At 41.1% G+C, this 6,321-nt stretch overlaps 1 long non-coding RNA gene across 2 annotated transcripts; it reads left to right on the top strand.

Moving 5' to 3' along the window:
• Positions 1-1,716: 1,716 nt before the first annotated feature.
• LOC128932281 (uncharacterized) lies at positions 1,717-4,834 on the top strand. 2 transcript variants are annotated; one of them, XR_013536392.1, is made up of 3 exons: positions 1,717-1,757; positions 2,277-2,579; positions 4,551-4,834. It is a non-coding gene; the product is annotated as an uncharacterized LOC128932281 (long non-coding RNA). The 2 variants fall into 2 exon arrangements; XR_008481927.2 differs by having other exon boundaries at positions 1,717-1,791.
• The last annotated feature ends 1,487 nt before the right edge of the window (positions 4,835-6,321 follow it).

The following is a 6,321-nucleotide window of genomic DNA, read 5'->3' as shown; positions in this document are numbered from 1 at the left end:
GGTGATGGGGGAGTGTGTCCTGTGTCCCAAGATGAATATGTACATAGCCTTGCTGCAGCAGATGCTGTCAGGGCCTCACTCAGTATCTGTGGATCTGCACCGTTTCCATGTGGTCCCCATCACTGCTGACTGACACTGTCCCCATCTCTGCGCCTGAGTGCTTTCTTTCTAGAACCGCAGCAGGCTTAGAATGGTGGGCTGCAAGTGCTGGAAAATTAACAACTCTCTGGGAGTCGCCCTCAGCTAACACCTAATAGGGATTGGCATAGAAATAGCCCCCAGCTCCCTTGCTTCTCACTGGGGGTACATATGTTTTCCAGTTTCTCCTGGGAATGAACTGCCCTTGCTTGCTGTGGTGTGCTGGTTTAACCACCTAGTCTTTCTGGTTCTCATCCCGCATTATATCATTTCTTCTCCCCTCTGGCAGCTGTGCCCTGCACCACTCAATTGAATACATGCCTCCAAATCCTGGTTCCACGTCTACTTCTAGGGGGACTCAAACTAAGATAATAACAGTTAAGCAACCAGAATCTCCTGGTATAGAAGCCAAGGACTCCATTCCTGCAAGTCTTACTCTTCAGGGACACATTTTATTCATTTTCTCAGTTTTAATGTCTTCAAAACTTCAGACGGAATGCTTGTATCTCTGTTTCTCGATTAAAATATTTTGACAATATCCCCAGACTCCCTCATGAGAGGTGAATATTTATTCAACTTGTAATACCATCCTCCTTCTTCAGTATTTGACATACGCATTTTAATATTTGGTTCTTATATTGGCTACATTCAATTTTAAAATAATATATTTAAACATTTCTCTATTGCTCAAGAAGGCAACTTTACACAGTGTACATGAACACCCTAGTTAGTAAAGTGTGGGGAATCCCCCGCCTTCCTTACCCACACTCCCATTACCCACTTTCTGTCAGCTCCACGTTCATTCTACCTGCGCCAAGGTTGTTGCTTTCCGTGCTTTATCCAAAAGCACGTGGAGACTGCAAGATTGTTAAATATTAACAATCTTGACAGTAAAGGTGGAGTTGGCAGACATTAGGTAAATATATAAAATCACATGGGATCGTGTTTCCATTTCTATAAGCCCAGAGTCATAATTCCTGGCCACTCAATATTTAGGAATATTTAGAATATTCCTAAAGTCCAATGAGCTCTTTTATTGTAGATTCCATCAATTGCTTAAAATCATACCACATTTAAGTCTGTCCTACTGTCATTGAATCATGGCCTTTTGGCAGGTTTGGGTTTTGTGTGTGTGCGTTCTTTGTTTTGTTTTTAGGAGTATCTCGTTGCCTATTTTTTTAAATTTGTTTACCTTTATCATGTCCTCATTAGTTTTCACAATAGCTCAGTCACATGCCCTGTTCCCAGATTCTTTTTCTTCTTGGAGACATTCCTACTGCCAAAAGGATGAAGCCTGAGTTCCAGTAAACCTCTGGATGGAGCTGCTGATGTGCTGGAGATCCAGGAGGCGCAAAATCGTGGTGAACGCACCATGACAGTGCCCTCAGCAAAGTCCAGACGGTAAGACATTAAGGTTAAATGTCTTCTTCAGCAGATAAATTATAAGAAAAAGAAAGTGACCAATGATTTGTGTGTGTGTGTGTTTATAATGGGAAAAGCTAAATTCTAGTGTTGGGGCACACTTTTGTGATAAAACCATAAAGAAATGTGATGAAATGTGTTCTAGAACATGAAGACAGTGATTTCTTTTGGGGGGGGCAGGGCGCCAGGAGGGGAAGGTACTCATGCGGGGCTTGTCGGGGGAAGGGGCTGGTAAATCTCTCTTTTGACTTGGGTGATGTTTTACAGAGATGTTATCCATTTAGTAACTCGCTGAGCTATTTGTGTATATATTTTTCTGGCTTTCTATGTGTGTGTGTCTGTGTATGTGTGTGTTTATTCAATACATGTTTTGAGAAAAAAGAAAGAATTCCAAAAAAGAGGCTGATGTGAAAATAATATTTCTAACAAAGTGTAAAGAGGGTTTAAGCAGCATTAAAGTAATTTTGTTGTGATAATAATACATACAAATGTGAATATAAATTATCTTATTAATGACTCAGTGAGTCTATCAACAAATGTCTACCATTTTAGAATATCTTTTCTGTTCTATGGGATGTGGAATAATCAGAGGCACAGGATACATTTTCTTTGTTAGAGAGTTTACAGATAACAGAAAAGAATCACGTGTGCATGCGTGTGTGTGTGTGTGTGTGTGTGTGTGTGTTTTAGAGACATATTCTCACTCTGTCACCCAGGCTGGAGTGCAGTGGCGTGATCACAGCTCAACGCAGCCCCAACCTCCTGGGATCACGCCATTCTCCTGCCTCAGCCTCCTGAGTAACTGGGATTACAGAAGTACACCACCATGCCTAGCTTGATTTTTATACGGGATAAAAGGAAGAGACTGTGAAAATTTGGAAGATTTTGCTTTATTCTGCTAGTTTGGTGGAGTAGGGAGTGCTACATGAATATTTAGTAATCTGGGCCTTGGACAAGATGATTAAGAAACAATAATACAGTAACCTGTTCAACTCCTGGAGCTGTCACTGAGCCAAGAGGTATGTTTGCTTGAATGATTTAACCTCTATAAGTGTTAACATTCTTGTCTGTAAAATGGAAATGGTCTCTATCCCTAACCCTGATGAGAAATGAGAGAGCTCTTTCCAAACTTTTCTGGATGTTTCTTGGAACCACGATGCAAGTTTAGGTGCCAGCTTGAGGGGTTGTGGGTGTTTTGGGGGACAGAAATGATTGGAGGCATGTAGGCAGCAAACAGAGAGGCTGGGGGAGCAGCCTGTAAAACACAGTGGGCCCATTCTTATCTCTCTTTGCTCACTGGCAGAGCAGGAGGAGGCCTGGTTGACTGGAATACTGCTACCCCCCTGCCCACCTCATTTATTTTGCTTTGCAATCTCCTTCCATGTTCCCATACACATAAAAAAAAACAAAAACCTGTGTATGTGCTCAGGTAAGTGCACTTTGGCAGGAGAAGACCAGCCTGGAGTCTAAAGCCACCCCATGGGCTGAAGGGATGCGTGTCTCACCCACACGGAGCCCTCGCCACGGGTGGCAGGTGAGAGGTTCTGGTCTAACTTACAGCAGAAATAATAATGTACTCAACTCAAAGCAAATGTTTGAAAAGCAGGAACTCAACTTTTTAAATGACATTCTCTACCTTCCAGTGAATGATGTAATTTATCAGGTTTTCTAGACCTGAGATGCTGAAGCCATCTTGCCCCAGCTCTCAAGAGCCACGTGTGTGCATGTCCTCCCAAATGGGCCACACACTGGGGCCTAACACGGCGGAATTATTTCCACCACAGAGATGGGCAAGTGCTCGATAGGGGCTTCTTTCTTCTTTAAAATCTTATTAAACATTCACCAGCACCCCAGAAACCAATATAAAAGCCAACACCCTGCAGAACTAGAGCTTTACTGATTTTCTTTGTGCAGTTAAAAATTAGTTTGGTAATGACAACTTCTACTTCAAAACGTTGTTCTTATTTGTTTGATAAATAATTATTTAACACTTACTATGTGCCAAGTGCAGCCAGGTAATGAGAATGCAGTGGTGAACAAAAGACTCTCAGTCCCTGGCCCCAGATGAACAGATCAGAAAGATAAAACAAAGCAAGTAAGTCAAAGACGACAAACAGATACACACTTTAAAGGAAAAGTACAGGGTGATTGGAGAGCTCACAAGAGAGGAACTTGATTCAGATAAAAGGGCCAGGCAAGGATTTTTAAAGAAGTGATATTTACTCCAAGATACAAAGAATGAATGAAAATTAGTAATTAGTGTGATGTTTGTGTGTGAGTGCTTCTCAGGAGAGAGGGAAGAGCAAATAAATATGAAGTCCCTAAGGCAGGAAAGTGTTTGACATTGTTAAAAGAAGAGCCTTAGGCAAATTAAATTTGACAGAGTTTAACCAGAGAAAGAATCATTTGCAAATCGGGCAGCCCACACACCAGAATAGGTTGAGAGAGGGTCCAGTGCAACCACGTGGTAGACTTCTGGACAGAAAAAGGAAAGTGATATGCAGAAAACGGAAATGAGGTAGAGAAAGGCAGGGATTGGCTGCAGTTCTGCATTTTCTTATTTGAACATGGTTTGAGCAGTTGGCTGCCTGTGATTGGCCCAAACTCAGTAATTGGCACAAGCATAAAATAGATTACAAGCCCTAATTCTTTAAATGCTGTGATTAACTCCCAAGATGTATCTATATTTGTTTGTACATTCATAGAGAAACTTCTGTATTTCCGAAGCTTCTCTTCTTTATGAGTCACTTAAGTGGGAGACACACACTCTTGGGCTAGACAGTGTTTGCCTAAAACCCTTCTAATCAGATCAAAGGGCTCTCACTTGTTAGGATAGATGCTATGGACTCTAAGTCCATGTGCCTTGCTCCAGCCAATCTGTTTCATCAGCAGGCATCTTGGTAATGTCGCAAAGCATGGGAATTCCTTCTGTTTGATGTCACTGACCTCAGCAGAGTGTTTCTGACTTCTTCCTCTTCTCTTTTTTGCAGTGAAAATTAAAAAAGGCAGGGGGCAGTGGCTCATGCCTGTAATCCCAGCATTTTGGGAGGCTGAGTGGGGAGGATCACTCGAGCCCAGAAGTTCAAGATCAGCTTGGGCAACATAAAGACACCTCATCTCTACAAAAACAAACAAAAAAATTAGTGGGAATGGTGGCAGTGCCTGTAGTTCCAGGTACTCGGGAGGCTGAGGTGGGAGGAGCACCTGAGCCGAGATGGAGGTTGCAGTGATTTGTGATGGTGCTAATGCATTCCAGCCTGAGTGAAATAATAAAGACCCGTCTCTAAAAATAATTAAAATTTAAAAGTAGTTTATGGTCTGTTTACACATACAGTTAGGTTACAGTTTGCTATTTATGGAGAAATCTTTAGGTTGAATTTAAAATATGTAAGGAGGGAGATTTAGGCTAAACTTAACAACATTGTGAACCGATTATGGTAAGCCTCGGATGCTATGATAAAGACTTTGGATTTTATCTAAACACAGGAGGAAACCATCAGAGATGTAGGACACGAATCATGTGATGCAAGGAAACTGAGGAAGGGAATTCAAGACTTTGAGGGTAGGACTAACAAGGATTATTTTGTGACTAATCAATGAAATCATGTACATTAAGTTCTTAGCATAGTGTCTGGGTATAGAAAGTGATAAATAACTGAGCATTATTATTATTAACTGTAATTATCTGGGAAATGATTTTTTGTGTGCTTATAATTTATTTTATTGCACTTTAGGTTCTGGGGTACATGTGCAAAACATGCAGGATTGTTGCATAGGGACATACATGGCAATGTGGTTCGCTGCCTCCATCCCCACATCACCTATATCTGGCATTTCTCCCCCGTTATCCATTCCCAATCTCTCTACCCTTGTTGTCCCTCTCTTATTTCCCCCCCAACAGACCCCAGTGTGTGATGCTCCCCTCCCTGTGTCCATGTGTTCTCATTGTTCAACACCCGCCTATGAGTGAGAACCTGCTGTGTTTGATTTTGTGTTCTTGTGTCAGTTTGCTAAGAATGATGGTTTCCAGGTTCATCCATGTCCCTAAAAAGGACACAAACTTATCATTTCTTATGGTTGCATAGTATTCCATGGTGTATATGTGCCACATTTTCCTTGTCCAGTCTATCATCAATGGGCATTTGGGTTGGTTCCAGGTCTTTGCTATTGTAAACAGTGCCGCAATGAACATACGTGTACATGTGTCTTTATAATAGAATGACTTATAATCCTTTGGGTATATACCCAATAATGGGATTGCTGTGTCAAATGGAATTTCTATTTCTAGGTCCTTGAGGAATCACCACACTGTCTTCCACAATTATTGAATTAATTTACACTCCCACCAACAGCATAAAAGTGTTCCTATTTCTGCACATCCTCTCCAGCATCTGTTGTCTCCATATTTTTAAATGATCGCCATTCTAACTGGTGTGAGATGGTATCTCAATGTAGTTTTGATTTGCATTTCTCTAATGACCAGTGATGATGAGCATTTTTTCATATGTTTATTGGCCTCATATATGTCTTCTTTTGAAAACTGTCTGTTCATGTCCTTCCCCCACTTTTGAATGGATTTGTTTTTTTTTTTTTCTTGTAAATCTGTTTTAGTTATTTGTAGATTCTGGATATTAGCCCTTTGTCAGATGGGTAGATAGCAAAAATGTTTTCCCAGTCTGTTGGTTGCTGGTTCACTCTAATGATAGTTTCTTTTGCTGTACAGAAGCTCTGGAGTTTAATTCGATCCCATTTGTGTATTTT

This window comes from Callithrix jacchus, chromosome 5 (genome assembly GCF_049354715.1).
Source record: "Callithrix jacchus isolate 240 chromosome 5, calJac240_pri, whole genome shotgun sequence".
Classification (NCBI taxonomy): Eukaryota; Metazoa; Chordata; class Mammalia; order Primates; family Cebidae; genus Callithrix; species Callithrix jacchus.
Note: the sequence above shows the minus strand (reverse complement) of the source record. Positions and strands in the feature narration are given on the sequence as shown.